Consider the following 17,315-nt stretch of genomic DNA (forward strand, 5'->3'; position numbering starts at 1 on the left):
CAGCAAAAAAGATAGTATTGCTTTAGAGTAGACCAAGCCGGGGGGGAGTAAAGCATAAGAAAACTAAAAAGATAGGAAGAAATCAGGTGGTATAGTTGTGCTTTTGAATTTCAATGGATTGCTAAAAGCTATTTAAGTTCAAATTATGTAATCTTGAGAGGACAATATTTGACTTTTATTGAAGCCACAAGGTTAACACATAGACACCAGATGTTGGGTCAGATTTAGCTTTGAAGATCACATAGCCAAATCTCTGGAGTTCTCCTGAGGCTATAATCCCATCAATTAGGCTTTTGTTATCTCCTACTCCCAATCTCCCAATTCTCCTTACCCTTAATTTAGCCTAGCCCTTCATTATCTTACTTCCCTATGGCCCCAGGCCACTTCCCACCCTTAATCCTAGCTCCATTCTCCCTTGGTTGGTGCAAGTCATTAGCATTCTATTACCTCAAGGTCCCTGCAAACTACTTGGCCCTCCTAGATCTCTCCTACAGTCTTTCTGTATATAAGGTCCATCTTGTCTCCATTAAGATGCTCAGATTCTTGTAATCTATCCACTGCTCAGATTTTTATAACCTAGCCAAAGGTTCATAGACATTCATATTCCTTAAAAGTCTGGCTAATATGGAGGATCTTTAATAAACCTTGTCTTTGGCTGGAAAAAAAAAAGTCAGTCATTCAATAGGGTTATTAAGTAATATTCTTGGTACTGGAGGAGATATAAAAAAAAAAGGAAAGAAAGAAATTAGTCCCACCTCCAAGATCTTGAAATCCAGGGTTGAATTTATATTGGATTTATATTGGTTGGATAGGTTTATGTAGTTGAAAGGGGAAGAAGAGAGGAAGAGATAGTTGCACAAAGCAATTTGATCAAGTTAGAATGTGTCAAGTGAGTAAGAGTACCATTGTAGTCTGAGGGTTTTTTGTCATATACATACACATATATACACATACATACATATATACATATATGTATATACATATACACATGTATATGTGTGTATATGTATGTGTATATGTACATATATGTGTATGTATATAATTTCCATGCATATATGAATATATTTCCATATATAATATATTTATATTAATATAATAGATATTATATATGATAGATATTATATATAATAGATGTTATGTGTATGTATATATACACATATACACATATATACATACACACACATATATGCATATATACATATATATGTATAACAAGGAAGGGAGTACCTATATGTATGTGTGTATGTGTGTGTTCCATATATATATATATACATACACATATACATATTATATATATATATACATATACATATACATATACATATTATATATACATATATATGTATATATACATATATATACATATATATATATATATATATATATATATGTATATATATGGAAATCAATACAACACAGGACAGCCAAACCATGCCACTTGGACCTCTTCAGCTTCCCTGAATTTCCCTTCTGGAGGGAGGGATGATGAACCTACAACTTCTTATTGAAAGCATTGTGGTATCTTTATTCTTGCCATGGAGTGAAGATGATCATACCCACAGTTCTTTGGTGACATTCCTTGGTCATGTCCCTTCTGTAGTCTTCTTCCATCAGCTTTAGGATTAGGTGGTAACTCTCAGGCCCACTCTTGGGGGTCAGTATTTGGTCCTAGTTTTCAATGCTTCAACTGCTGTTTGGATATAAAAGGGCCCTTCCTTGCTACGCTTCCCTTTGCCCTACTGTCCCTGATTTCTTCTCTGTGCTCCCTTAGGTGTCTCCAGTGACCTCCCTCCAAACCTGCCAAATAAAATGGTCTGTTGCATTTCCACATATACTGGCTCATCTGGATTTTCTCTGAATCTCCTTTTGTCATAGCAACAGACACCTAATAAGTGCAAAGTCTTATGAGATCAAATGATGGAGAAATCACATTCATCTGTGAGGATCTGGGAAAGCTTACTGGAGTAGGTGACATTTGTTTTGGGTCTTAAAAAGATGGGTAAGATATGAAAAGTTAGAAATTGGGGAAAGGAATTTTAGGCACAGAGAATAAAGCATCTCCTGCATCTAAACTTAAACTTCTAAAAGAAAAGGAAATGAAGGCAATGAACAAAAACCCAGTCATATGACCCCATATAGATATCATCATTAATCGAGTAGTTGGTTCACTAATCAATTAGGCTGAGTTTTACTGTTAAGCACCACAGTTCATAACTTTATCTTTTCAACAGCTGTGAAAGTAATCTCACTATCATGGCAGATATCACCTCAGTGCTTCTTACTGATTAAGGAAATTTTTTTTTTTACCAGCACCTCAGGTCTGAATTTAGGCCAAGGTCTTGCATTTACTTCCAATTTTAGTCAGGTTATTATTATAACTGAAGTGGATTTTTAAGAGCTCTCAATGATACAAGTCACCATTGTACACTGCCCTTGATAGCTTTCTTACTCATTCCTTTTATTATTAATTAATATTCATGAATGTCTATTAAGGTCATGTCACAATATTCTGTGCTATTTTATGAAGTGACTTGCATAGAAGGCACCGTATGCATGCGTGTGCATGTATATATTACATCAGAGGTTAATTTGTGGGCTTATTTTATTCATATTTCATTAATTATTGGCTTAGTGGAAGGCACCCACGATGACCTAAGTTCTTAGTAATCAGAGGGACAGAATATTAGTATTCATTTATCACTTGGGCAGGTCACCTAGGTGGAATGATTTTCCTTCACCAGAATAGCCTATGACAGGTAATGAATGAGTAAAAAACCTTCTTCCCAGAAAAGTCACAAAAACTCCGGAGTGATACTAACTGCCAATAAAAGTGGAACACCATTTCTTAGGCAGACAAATATTATTGGTCTTTTCCAGACAATGTCCAGCAAGTATTTGATAAGTCTTATGGTATAAAAGCCATACCTGCTAAATGATATCAACTATGAGATTCAGTCCTCTTCACAGCATCATCAGCTCATAGGAGGAACTCAGAGATCAGCTGATCCAACTCTGCTTCCTAATGTTTTAAGTAAGGAGGAGAGGATGGGGTGGCCTCTCAAATCCTGATACCCCAAGATCTATGATTTATCATTAGTATTATTGGTTCATTTTTTAAAATTTCACCACAGTACCTTTAGGGTATTTTTCTTATTCTGTTATAGTCTCCTTTCTCCTCCTTTGTAATCACACCCAAAGTATCATTGTTTTTAGAAAGGATATGTCAATTGACTTCCCTATGGATCAACAGGTCATACCAATAAATACAAGATCAAAACTCTCTTCTCTGACTCCCTTTATGTGTCATTTCCCAACATTTAAATGTAAGTTCCTTTCTTTTAGCTCTAGGACTCTATAAGGGCAGATACTGTCTCAAGTTTTTGCATTAATATTACTAAAGCTTAGCACTAAGTATTTAATAATTCCTTTCATTCATTCATTCATTCATTCATTCATCAGAGCTAGTAGCCCAATGACTCTTTCACCATGAAATCAAAGAAAAACATGACTTCAGGGATCTTTGATTTCTTCTATTGACAAAGACTGTGACCTCTTCATGTCTAATGAGATAGCCTTCCAGAGTCAAAGTGGCTCAACCATCCATCCATCCATCTGTGGTCAACCTGGAGAGGACCTTCTCTTCTAAGGCTGCCTTCCCAGCTTAGTAGGCTCTCCCCAAGTTTCTGCTCTGCTGTTTTATAGTGTGGAAGAAATGAAAACCATCTATAGGATTTTAGTCAGATGAGAACTTCAATGACATGACAGTTTGCTACCAGAGGAAATTCACTAGAGGAAAGTGACCATGACCATAAACAATACGAGAGCAAAAAAGAGTCTTTCTGTTCCTGTTCCCACTCAGTAGGTGCCTTAGGAACAACATTACTGTCCAGGTGTGTGTGTGTGTGTGTGTGTAATGCAGGTACTAGGGATGGGTTTGTATAGTTGAGGCAAATAAGTAAATAATATAACTTGAATATCAGTTACACTGTGGAACTACTTGGGGGGAAGGGGAGAACAAGGAAGCTTTGCAAAAGGCCCTGGGAAACGGAAGGAAGACACAGCTGATTTTGGAGCAATTAAAACCCAAGAAGTAACTTATTAAAGCAGAGGTTATGACAGCAATATAGTTGGCCTGCCAGTTAATAAGTCACATATTACCATGATCCATTCCAGGGAGGTGACTAGAGAGAGGGAAGCCAGACTAATCATAATAAGAGCTCAAGTTCGTTAAGAAGTTGTGAAATTGTGGAGCAATAATTTCTCAAACTTCCTCAGGGACTTGATACTTAACAAGGAACTAAAAATTAAAAAAAAAACTTCTGGCCTTTAAGGGACTTTCTTTTAAACTAATTGGTATAAAAGACGTTATATGGGGCTTTGATGAAAGCCTATCGCATATTATGTATGCTTTGTATAAATTTACACCTCTATTAATGTTACTCACATGGCCTTGAAGTGCTTCCTGGAGATCTATTTCAGAAACTTCTTTTATTCTCTGGGGGAATTTCTTCCTCCCTAGTACTTGAAAAAAATGGGAATATAAATGACTTTACTAATGTAAACCTTCACAGAAATGAAGCCCTGATGTCTAAAAAACTAACCAATAGGGACCCCCCCCCCAGGAAAGTATACTTTCTTCTCTTGTTTCATTTGCATCTGGCTTTAAGAGGAAGAGGACATTCTAATTGGAAAATATTGATTTCTGGCATGTACCTTTTTTGTCTCTGATTGAGAATGCACTCTTAGCAATGACTTCACTACCTCAAAAATCTGCTTTTGTGTCTCTGTGGATAAAGCCATCACTTTCATTGAGGGAAATTGGGATCTCTCAACCATTTAGGAAATATTCTTCAGGAGTTAAGTTACAGTCCAAGTGTTGACTGTGCTTGTAGCAAACCAAGTGAAGAACCCTTCTGAACTTGTCTGATTATCCATCAACATGTAAGTTGCCTGTTACCATTCTCATACTTGAAGAATTTCTAGCTTGTTGGCACCTGTCAAGCTTGGCACTCTATTGTCCTAACCTTGAGAATCTACAGCCATCTCCATGCTGCTGGGAGACATGAGAAGAGAATAAAATAAATAATAATATGACAAAGTAATAAAAGAAGATCGTTTCTTATCCTTGTACCATCCTCATGTAGATCTTTGATGAGCCCACCAGGGTAAATAGTAAAGAGTATCACAAACATGACTGTGTCAAACCTCTGCCTAGAACATACTCCTTTAGCTATATACTCTAGTTCCAGCAAACTTTAAAAAAATAAAATAAAGACAGAAATAAAATAGGCTCTACCAGCATGGTAGAATGGGAAAGACCCTAGTGTCAGGAGACTGAAGTCTTAGTCTTAGCAAGAGCCAAATCAGTTACAGCTAAGTGGCACAGTTACACTGGATAGAGTGCTTATCCTGGAGGCAGGAACACCTGAGTTCAAATCTAGCCTAAACACTGATAAGCTGCATGACCTTGGTGTGAGTCACTTAACCTCTATTTGCTTCCATTTCCTCAACCATAAGATGGGAAAAATAATAGCACCTACTTCCCAGAGTTGTTTTGAGGATCAAATGAGATAATATTGGTAAGGTACTCAGCACAATGGCTGGCACATAGTAGGCACTTAATAAGTGATTTTTCCTTTCCCCCTTCCCTACATTTAAAATAAGTCTGATTGTTCTAAAACTAAGGGAACTCTAGTATCTGCTCCAAAGCTATATGACAGAGTTGATAGGGACCTAGAGTTAGAATCAAGACCTGAGTGAATTTTGACTCAGGAAATTATTCAAATGGCTATGTAACACTACCTAAATCACTTAATCTTTCTTAAACTGTTTCCTCGTTCTTAAAATGTGAGGAAGCTGTATTTGATAGTATTGAAGGTCCTTCCCAGTGATAAGTTAATAAGGCCTTGAACCTGGAAGACACTGTGAAAACTTATCTTTCTAGGGCCCACATTTCTAGAGAAGAGAAAACTGAGTCCTAGAGAAACAAAACACAGCCCTAGGGAAGAGAAAATTCTTCCTGGAAGGGGAGGTATTTATGAACTAAAAGTTCAAAGAGGAATCATTGTATAGCGGAAAGGATATTGTATTTGGAGTCAGAGAACCAGGGTTCAAATCCTAGTGTTGACATTAGCTACATATGTGACTTTGGGAAAGATGTTCAATCTTTTCCTTGGTTTGCTCACCTGTGACAATCGAAATTACATTAGATGACTTCTAAGGTCCCTTGGCTCTAAATCTATGATCTTATGAACAGTGGCTATGGGAGCTAAAACTTCTACTGTGAATTCAGGCTGCATTAATAAGGCGATGGTTTAGAATGGTGGAGGTGATAGCCCTCTGTTTTCTGCGCTGATTGGACCAAATATGGAGTACTATATTGAATTGTGGATGTCACATTTTAGGAAAGACGTTGACAAACTGGACCTCATCCAGAATGGTAATGGAATCATGATATTGCACAATTAATTGTAGAAACTGGGATGTTTAGCCTGCAGAAGACTTTAGGGGGTTGCCTGGGTTAGCTGCCTTCAAGTACTTGAGGGGTTATCCCATGGAAGAGGGATTAAAACGTGTTCTGCTAAAGTCCCAGAGGACACAGCTAACAACAACTGATGAAAGTTACAGTACCATGTAAGGAAAAACTTCCCAATAACTAGAGGTGCCCCAAAGAGGAATGCACTATTGAGAATAAATAGGCTGGTTTTCTGTCCAGGTATGGAATGGACTGGCTGGCTGGCCTCTGAAATTCCTTCCAACTCTGAGATCCTGCTACTTTGTCACCCCCCTCTAAGATTTTAAAGTTACCTCTCCTGAAGAAGGGAAAAGCTATCTACTCCTAGGGACTGAGGAATGGCTCAAAGAAGCAAAGCAAATTCAGCATATCAATGAGATCCCACACCCCAGTTTCTTTGGTTCATTTAAATAATTGTTAATTGGTGAGCAGTTTGAAAAGATGAAATCAAACCATCTAAGAGTCACTGAACAAAAAGATATTGTGGTCACTATGACTGAAATGGGTTCCTTTTAGACAAAAGTCTGATTAAAATATATGCCATCCCTTTTGCCACACTTGGAGCCTAACCCAATTTGTCAACAGATCTGTGCTAATCTCCTTACCACAACTATGATGAGGATTTGGGAGTTTTCTTAGTCTGCATTTTCATGACTCATTATTTCACTATTAAAATTCAACTTCATGAAAATCCATTCCTTCCCCTACAATTTCTCACTTTATCTTTCATTTCCTCTTCCCCTAGAGTACAATGGGACTCTCCCACTAGTGGTTCTCAGGTATTTCCAGTCATAATTTAGCTTGCTTTCCTAGGAGGGGATTGCTTCCCCTCCCAGCTAATCCAGTTGCTAGAAAAGGATAAGGGACTAGATCAGCTGGGGAGCACAGAGTACATAGCAGAGAAGAGTCACAAGGTAGGATTAAGAAGTATGTAAGCCTAGGTTAGGAACCTAACATCTGATGCAAATAGATTGATCTGATAGCCAATGTAGTGGCATATCAGGATGACTACATCAGGAATCACAGAATCACAGAAGTTCAGAGTTGGAAGGGATTTCAGAGGTCATCTGGTTTAACCCAGACCTAAATGACACTTTTCCCTCACTCCAACATAACAACTGATAAATGGTCATCTAGTCTTTGCTTGAAGAAGTCCATTGAGTGAGCACCAATACCCATTAACATGACTTTTGTACAACTGTAATTGTCAGGATTTTTTTTTTCCTGATATTGTTTAAGTATTTTCTTTGCAGCTCCCACTTATTACTACTAGTTCTGTCTACTGGGGTCAAGCAGAGCAAACCTAATACCCTTTCTCCATTAGAACCCTTCAAAATATTTGAAGACACCCCTCCTACACACACACACACACACACACACACCACACACACACACACACACACACACACACACACTTCTTTTATTAATTCTAAACATTTCAAGTTCCTTTAGCCAGTGACATAAACTTGAGACCTTTCATCATTTTGGTTGTCCTCCTTTGGGAACTCTTCAAATTATGAAAGTTATTCTAAATATGTGCTGCCCACCACTAAAGATGGCACTCAAAATACAATCTTTTCCAGGCTTGAGCACAGTGGGACTATTGTATTCTTATTCTTAGAAAGTGTCTTCATAAATGATTTCTAAGATAACATTGGCTTTATTACACTGTTGACTTCACATTGAGCTTGTAGTACATTAAAATCCTTAGAACTTTTTTTCAGAGAGTATCTTGGCCACACTTTTTACCATCTTCTATAAAGTTTTGTTTGTTTGTTTGTTTTAATGAAAAAAACTGGCTTTGACCCCTGGCTTTAAGATTCATAAGTTTAGAGTTATCTTCTTGTTTTTGTTCTGTCTTTCAGTCATGTCTCACTCTTTATGACCCCACAGACCATAGCATGCCAAGCCCTTCTATCCTCCACTATCTCTCTAAGTCTGCCGAAGCTCATGTTTGTTGCTTCCATAATACTATCTATCCTCTTCCTCTGCCATCCCCTTCTCCTTTTGCCTTCAATCTTTCCGAATGGGTCCTGTTTTCTCATTATTTGGCCCAAGCATTTAAGTTTCAACTTCAGTATTTGACCTTCCAATGAATAGTATGAATTAAATTCCTTAAGTATTAACTGATTTGATCTCCTTGCTGTCCAAAAGACTTTCAAAAATCTTCTGTAGCACCATAACTCAAAAGAATTGATTCTATGACACTCAGCTTTACTTATAGTCCAATTCCTACACTCATAAATTGCTACTGGAAAAACCATGGCTATAACTATACAGACCTTTGTGGGAGAGGTGATGTCTTTGCTTTTTTAGTATGCTGTCCAGATTTGTCAGAGCTTTCCTTCACAAGTTCACCGCCATATGACAAATCACTTCCTCTTTCTGGGTCTCATTTGTCTTTGTATTCCCCTTAGAATAGACTGTGCACATAGTTGTTTACCCCTTCTTGGAGTTATAGTTACAGTTACAGATATCCAATCTGATCTGTAACAGTGCCCGCAAATAATAGGCAAAGTCACCAGAAGAGTGAAGAAACCCTAATCATCTTAAAGCACCCAGCTCAGGATATTTGATTTTGATCATATCTGTCTATCTTCTTGTACTGACCTGTGATTTCCAAGGCAGGTATAGATTTAACTTGAATCTTTTCCAATACATTTGTTACATCATGACTAAATAAGCCTCGCTCTCTGAAACTAAAGATATAATTTAACCTCTAATGAGTTTGAACTTAGATGAGCCATATGGGCACATCCTGTGTGCCTGCAACATGCAATGAAGTCGTGATACTCTTATGCCTTTACTGTCCAAAAGACTAGACAAGGGAATTTCAGATTCAAATGGCCTGGCTCACCCTGAATTGGACCACACAGGACCAGATGAAAGTAGCAATTAAATTTCTAAAATGAGTACAGTAGAGTTAAGTGATCTCCAAGATTCTTTTGAGCTCTAACATTGCATATTTTAAGATCTATGACCTCTCTGGACTCTGTTCTCCCTATGATCATGAATATAAAATAATCACCAGACATCAGAGATAGGATCACAGCTGGATATGTACAACGAAATCAGAGATCTAGTGAGGACATATTTCTGAACTGGCAAGGAGGCCAATCAATGGACTTGGTAAATATTAAGTATCTATTATGTGGCCAACACTGTGCTAATTGCTGGAGGTACAAAGATCAAAATGAATCATTCCCTATCCTCAAGGAAAAGACAAGATCATATCAGTATAAGTCATGTTATACAAGGCTGGATTGGAACTAAGGAAGATTAGTCTTCTTGACTCCCAGCCCAGTGGTCTATCCACTGCACCACCTAGCCATCCACTCTATCTGCTACCAGTTATCAAAGGCATCCCTAACAGCTTTCCAGCCTTATATGAGTATCTCTTCCATGCCTTTATTTGAAGATTCAAGTAAGAAGTTTTAGAGTCAGAAGCACTCTTGGAAATCATCTTAAACAAGCCTCATATTTTAGACATAAGGAAATCAAGGACAAAACCAATTAAATGGCTCACAATCATGGAAAGAGCATTGGTTTTAGAAGGCCTGGCTAGGAGCCCTGATTTTGATACTTAACCAGTATCTACTTCATAAGACTTCTGTAGGAAGTATTATCTCCCTGTCCCTGGAGGTACTGGGCAGCTAATGGCTGCAGTGGATCAGGGCCTGGAATCAGGAAGAGTCACCTTGCTGAGTTCAAATCTGGCCTCAGACACTTACTAGCTGTGTGACACTGAGCAAGTCACATTTGCCTCAGTTTCCTCATCAGTAGGAAGGGGGTGATAATGGTCACTAATGACTAGGTAGCTGACTAGATAGAGTTCTGGGGCTTTCAGGATGACTCATCCTCCCAAATTCAAACCTGGCCTCAGATACTTACTAGCTATATGACCCTAGGCAAGTCATTTCACCCTGTTTGCCTGTTTCCTCATCTGTAAAATGAGCTGGAGAAGGAAATGGCAAACCACTCCATTATCTTTGCCAAGAAAAGCACAAATGGGATCATGAAGGGCTGCCCATGATTGAAATGACTCAACAGTAACAACTACATCATTGAAGGTTTTCTAGAAAGAGGCTGAACTACCTCTTGTTGGGGATATGACCAGTGGGGTTGGAAGTGGGGAAAGGAGACCATTTATAACACTAAGAATCTATGATTCTGAGAACAGTGCAGAATAAATTCTGTCCTGAGGAGAGAATCGTTTTCCCTTAGAAAGCTACCCATGCATAGCTGTTTGGCCTTTCACGCAACATTAGATGCACAATAAATACACAGAGGATCATGGAACTTGAAGATACCTATTTAAGGTTCTTGGAAGTCAAATGTCTTGTATAAAGTAAGATCCCACGGAGAGCAAATCACAGATCCAAGATTCAAACATGGGTCATTTGAAACCAAACCCACTGCTTTTTCTATGGCACTGTATAGCTTCTATAAAATGAAGATAAATGTTCTCACCCTTAGGTTACACAAAACTCAGTGGGTACTTGTAAATTACATATTTTCTGCTACTCTAAACAAAATGGATCCCATAAGAGAAGTAGGAATGAAGAGCTACGAACTAGAGTCACCAGGGCTTGTGGGGACCATAACTATTATTTTTTTTAATCAATCAATGAGTGTTTATTAAACACCTATTATATGCTATTCACTGTATTAGACACTGGGGATAAAATACAAAAACAAAAAGAAAACAGTACCTGCCCTCAAGGGGCTTATATTCTAATCAAAAGATAATCTATCATGTCTAAATGTATTCAGAATATATATAAAATAAGTACAAAATAGTTTTTTTTGGGGGGGCAACAGTTGGGGAGATCAGGTGTAAACATAATGAGAACGTATTAAGCATATATTATGTACTAAGTTTGGGTGATATAAATACAAGCAAACAGAAACACAGACCCCGCCCTCAAAGATGTTACATTCAAAGAGGGAAAGATACCCATAAAAGGGAACTGAAAAGGAGTGTATGTGGGAAGAAGAAAGGAACCACATATGGGCATGATTTTATGTTCCAAAGACCTGGATAAGGAAAGGACTCATACAAAGGAGACATTTGAGTTGAGTTTAGAGGGAAGTCCAACTGGCTTCAATGATGAGGATACTGAAATGACTTTACAATACGCTTTATTTTTGGACAGAATGTCAGTGCTTGACTTGAGCATATGTAGGAAGGAAGAAGTTTCAGAAGATGCCCTGCGTGAGCTGTCTGAAACTATGATGGCTGGGGGCCTTCCCATTTGCTCAAACAGAAAATCACTAAGAGAGGAGCTTGGAAGTTGGTTATTAAGCTCTGTGTGGCTAGGTGGGAGCTTATCAAAGAATTTAAAACCACCATGATGGACAGAACAGGATGGACTGAGGACAATGCAAAGATCTACAAAATGGAGAAATGTTTCTTAACATCCAGTGACCAAGTGTACCAGCAGCAATAGCTAGTCTCAGGGGGCAATTTGTCCCTCAACCAGTACTATTAGAAGGGTCAGGATTAAAAAAACTACCATCGTTCATCACGTTCCTCTAACTCCTATAACCAACACATCATTCTCTTACTCTAATTCTTTTTGTCAAATAAGGAACATCTCGTCTTGGCTAGAACATGTCATAGATGGGGTTCAGAAGTGGCGGGAGGGACTGAGGCAAAGAAGCAAAAAGTAATGGAGAATCTCAGCCTTTAATCTTATATATTTATTGCAGATTCAATACTCCAGGGTCAAGGAACTCATTTATTTTGAGTTGCTAGACAGTCAGTTTGGTGCTGCTGAGAACACACAGGGCATTGATGTCAGATTCTTTGATGCCTTCCAGTAAGAAGAAAAGCTTTCTGACCTTGTATTAGGGGTAGAGGGACTGCTTCAGAAGACGGCAATGAGAAGGGCAAGGCTTCTGAAGTAAGTGACCCCCACTACATATACACAAGTAACTAGGGGTTATTAATACATTAAAAATACATTAAAATAGATGATTTATAAATTATGCATTAAATGTATTCAAAGATACATTTTAAAAAAAAAAACATACAACTTGTTGTTGCTGTTCCGCCATTTTAGTTCTTGGCAAAGATACTAGAGTGGTTTGCTATTTCCTTCTCCAGCTCATTTTAGAGATGAGGAAACTGAGACAAAACTGTTAAGTGACTTGCCCAGGATCAAATAGCTAGTAAGTGTGTGAGATCGGATTTGAACTCAGGTCTTCTTGACTCCAGGCCCAGCGCTCTGTGCACCCTGGCCACCTAGTGGCCATCCTAAGGTTACCACTATCAATAGGTGTATGACTTGCAAGGTTGGCCTTCAAGTTTCTTAGAGTAAATAGGGTTGGTAAGAAGACTAGACAGAAAGACGGTAGCTGTAGTGAATGGGTGACAGTGACAATTGTTGACTTCATGTCTCCAGGAGATTTTTTTTCCACATAATCTATAGAAACTAAAGGACAGTCTAAAACCTCCACAAGATCTCACCAATAAACTGGGGCCAAACCTGATGGAAAATGGACCAGCATGCAGAATTATTCTTCTCAGAAGGATAAAAAGGTACTGGACAAACGTTCTAGTTGGGGCACTTTGAGAACCATAACAACAGAGCTGATGTAGAAGAGGCTATCTGTCCTACCAAAAGCCTACTGTTTTCTCTGCCTATAAAATATTCTGTCTAATATTTTCCCAAATGTATTCATTGGTTTGGATAACAATATTTTACCTAAAGGATAGAGAAAATGGGAAATATTTCTATCATAGGGCTTATCAAAGGAAAGAAACAATGTACTCCACATTGCTGAATATTGGCTGAGAATATCAGTCTAATCTTCCAAGTTAAAGGACAGAACTCTTTTAGAAAAAATGTTGGATTTGGAGTCAAGAATAACCTTGGCTTCAAATCTCATTCTAAAACCCTTTTTTTATTGAGTCATTTTTAGTCATGTCCAACTCTTCATTTGGGGTTTTCTTAGCAAAGATACTAGAGTGGTCTGCCTTTTCCTTCACCAGCTCATTTTATAGATGAGGAAACTGAGGCAAACAGGGCTAAGTGACTTGCCCAGGGTCACACAGCTAGTAAGTATCCAAGGCTGGATTGGAACAAAGGAAGATCAGTCTTCCTCACACCAGGCCCAGCACTCTATCCGCCATGCCACCTGGCTTCTCCTTCTAACACTTATTTGTTACATAGCAATTGGGCCAATGTCTAGACCAGAAACTAAGTCCTAGAATATCTAACACTTTTACACCTAGAACTCTTATACTGGGGTCCTAATATTCTGACTGGTGGCTGCTTAATTTTTTCACTGCATCTATGACTGGCTCTAGACATGCTTCAGTCCCCTCCCAGAAGCACGACTAGTCACATGCTTCTGCCCGTGACCTCTCCTTCATCCCCTTTTTCAAATTCTGGAGCCATAACCAAATTGGCTCCGTATCAGTCTACTCTCTCGAAGCAGCTAGGAGGCATAAAGGCCTGGAGTCAAGAAACACTGAGTTCAAAACCAGCCTCAGACATTTACTAGCTGTGTGATGCTAGGCAAATCACTTAACTTCTGCCTCAGTTTCCCTAGCTGTAATAATAGCACCTACCTTGCATGGTTATTGTGCAGAGCAAATAACATATTAATTGTAAAGTGCTTAGCATAGTGCCTGGCACATAGTAGGTGCTTAATAAATGCTTCTTCTCTCCCCGCTCCCATGATTCCACTCACTTTCCAACATGTATGTATTCCCCATCCCTTTATAGGTGTTTCTCTCTTTAATAGAATATAAGCTCCTTAAGGGTGAATTTATATCTCTAGAGCTTATAGCATACCATTTAATAAATGCTTTATTTCATTAATTTATTCACATTTTAAATTCTCTGACCTTAAATTTCATCTCTAAAATGGGAATAATAATACTTGCACGAATGACCTCACAGGGCTGTTGTGATCATTGATTGAGTTAAAGAATAAAAGCACTTTGTAAGCCTTAAAGCCTCCTATAAATATATGTACATGTTGTGTATGCGTGTGCATATACATGCACAGATATACACACACATATCTACAGCAACACCGGCCCAAGTAGTAGCAGCTAGTGGATAGAGCACAAATCCTGGAGCCAGGAAGACCCATGTTCAAATCCACCCTCAGACATTTTACTAACTATGTGAGCCTGGGCAGGTCACTAACCTCTGTTTGCTTCAATTTAGTCATATGTAAAACAAGGGAAAATAATGGCACCTATTTCTTGTTGTTGCTGCTAAGATCGAATGAGATGACTAATTGTAAAGCAATTAGCACAGTGCCTGGCATACAGTACATACTATATAAATGTCAGTTATTATTATTATTTATTATATGAATATATATATATATATATATATATATAATACAAGATATTTTAAAGGTCTTAGTGAAGTTTTAAAATATTAAAGCTTAATTACACAAACACACCCATGCATATGTGCCTGCATGCATATGTACATACATTTGTATGTGCATATGTATGTACACACAGATGCAAAACATATGTACATGTAGATGTATAAATGTATTTGTATATCTCTCTATAATAAATATACAGCAGTGTGTGATTACCCAATCTCCTTTCCTCTTACATAGCACTGAGAAGTTCTTTCATTATTAAAAGGAAATACATTAAAATCCCAGAAAACCAGTTTTATGTTCATCAAGACAAGTATGAACTTGTTCACCCTAGGAGTTTTTCATTATCATGGTCATGGCACATACAGGATGTGATTAAATTTTAGAAACATTTATCTGTGCTTAACTTCACTTAAGTGTGGATTGGGTGTGGGCTGTGACGTGTGAGCTAAGAAAAAACCTTGACAAGTGTGATGAGATGACAGATTAGTGATGAAAGGTGCTTGGGGAGTTACTCTTGTTTTTAAAAAAAAAGACACTAAAGCAATGAGTTTAACTAAAAAAAAATTAAATAAAAATTTAAAAAAGCAACAATCCACATAATGATTTACTCTTGCTCATGGGAGCAGCCATAAAGATAAGAATTATAACCCAACAGCAGTTAGAAAATGGAATGAATATGTTCTGCTTTGCATATTGATTTTAGAGAATGTACCAGGAAGCACAAATAGGAAGGAACCATGAGCTGTTAGGCTGAACTCCAACAGGGACCCAGAGTTTTAGAGCAGGAAGGAAGGGCTCCAAAACCTAGTGAAGTGCTGTGACTTGCCCAGGGTCATTTAGCCAGCCAGTGGTGACAGAGCTCTTGGTCTTCTGACCCTCTTAGAGCAGGGCTCTTTCCAACAAACATTTATTGTCAGTACAGGGAGAGAGTGATGCCCATCAAACCTGAATTTAATATTTGTCCTTTTCAATGGAAACTGTTTCCAGTGTCTCTCAGATAAGCAAAAACAAAGTTAAGATAGAAATAAAAATATAATATGGGAGTGATCACCATTTATTTCAGCAGTCTTCCTCACTATGTACAGTGATATGAAAGGCTGGCCATCGTCAAAATGGGATCATGTTGGAGTTTGGTTTTGACGAGTACCCTACTTCCCCTTCACCCTCCCAGGGTCCTGGGTATACTCTTATAGTTTCTACTACTTCTTGTTAAAATGTGATTTTAAGATATTATCCTGTTCCATATATACCATGTTTGTTTGTATGTATGTGTATATATACATTTATGTGTACATATATGCAAATATATTACATATAAATGCATATATTACTACCTTCCTTATATATATATTTTTTCAATTCAACTGATTGTCCTGATGCCATTTCATTTGTCAAAGCTACTATTTTCTCATCAGCAAAACGATGACTTTTACAATCCTTTCCATCTCTAACATCTCATATTTTAAGTCCCTTCCAGCTCTATCATTCTATGTTCTAAATTACTTTTAGCACTAATATTCAATACTATATGTTTGGAAGCCATTTCCAGCCCAAGACTCTATGACAGTACCCAATAAGCTCCTATTCTTTGCCAAATACTATGCATTAAGCTTCTTGCCTCCATTCTAACACTGTCTCTTTAAGATTCTTTTTGTCCCACTTACAAGCCCTTTCCAGATGGTACTTGCCTGTCTGAGTGGTGTTGTTTCCCCTGAGGGTCTGAATATCCCACTGACTATACCATCGGGTGCACTACAGGGCAGCTGGGCTCCCTGGTGCACTCCATAGGAACAGGACAGCAGGATTGCTCAGCAGTTCCCAAACACACTGTGTGCTAATTATACTTGGCAGGCCACCCTGAGAGTCAGAGTGGGGCACCCTGGCTGCTGGGCTTCAGCCCTCCAGAATGACAAATGCCAGGATTCCTGTTGTCTGTAGAGCAGGTTTCAATTCTGTAGAAAGCTGGAGACATGTACTCTCTGTGGGTTGGTGACCAACAGTGGGTGTGGACCAATGATCAAAGGGATTATCAAGTGAATTTAATAAGCAGGAGCCCACTCTAAGTGTGCTTCAGCTAAAGCAAATAGACAGATGAAACGACATACCCTAACAGTGCTCATCCAGTCTTCTCATGAAGACTTCCAATTCAGGGAATCCCATCATCTCCAGAAACAGCACATTACTCTTTTGGTCAGCCCTATTAGGAAGATTTTGCTGACATCAAGACCAAGTTTTCCTCATTGAAACTTTCAATCATTGATCTTACTTCTATTTTCTAGGACAAACAGAATAAATCTCTTTTCTTCCTTCAAATTTTCTAATATTTAGCAAAAGCTTTTATGTCTCCTGTGACTCTTTTCTTAGTGACCTAACAATGCTGGCTACTGCTGGTGGTCCCAGGGGGATAAGGTGCTCACAATCTCCTTCTCTACCATGC

Source organism: Phascolarctos cinereus, unplaced genomic scaffold (genome assembly GCF_003287225.1).
Source record: "Phascolarctos cinereus isolate Bilbo 61053 unplaced genomic scaffold, phaCin_HiC Scaffold_9;HRSCAF=440, whole genome shotgun sequence".
Lineage (NCBI taxonomy): Eukaryota > Metazoa > Chordata > Mammalia > Diprotodontia > Phascolarctidae > Phascolarctos > Phascolarctos cinereus.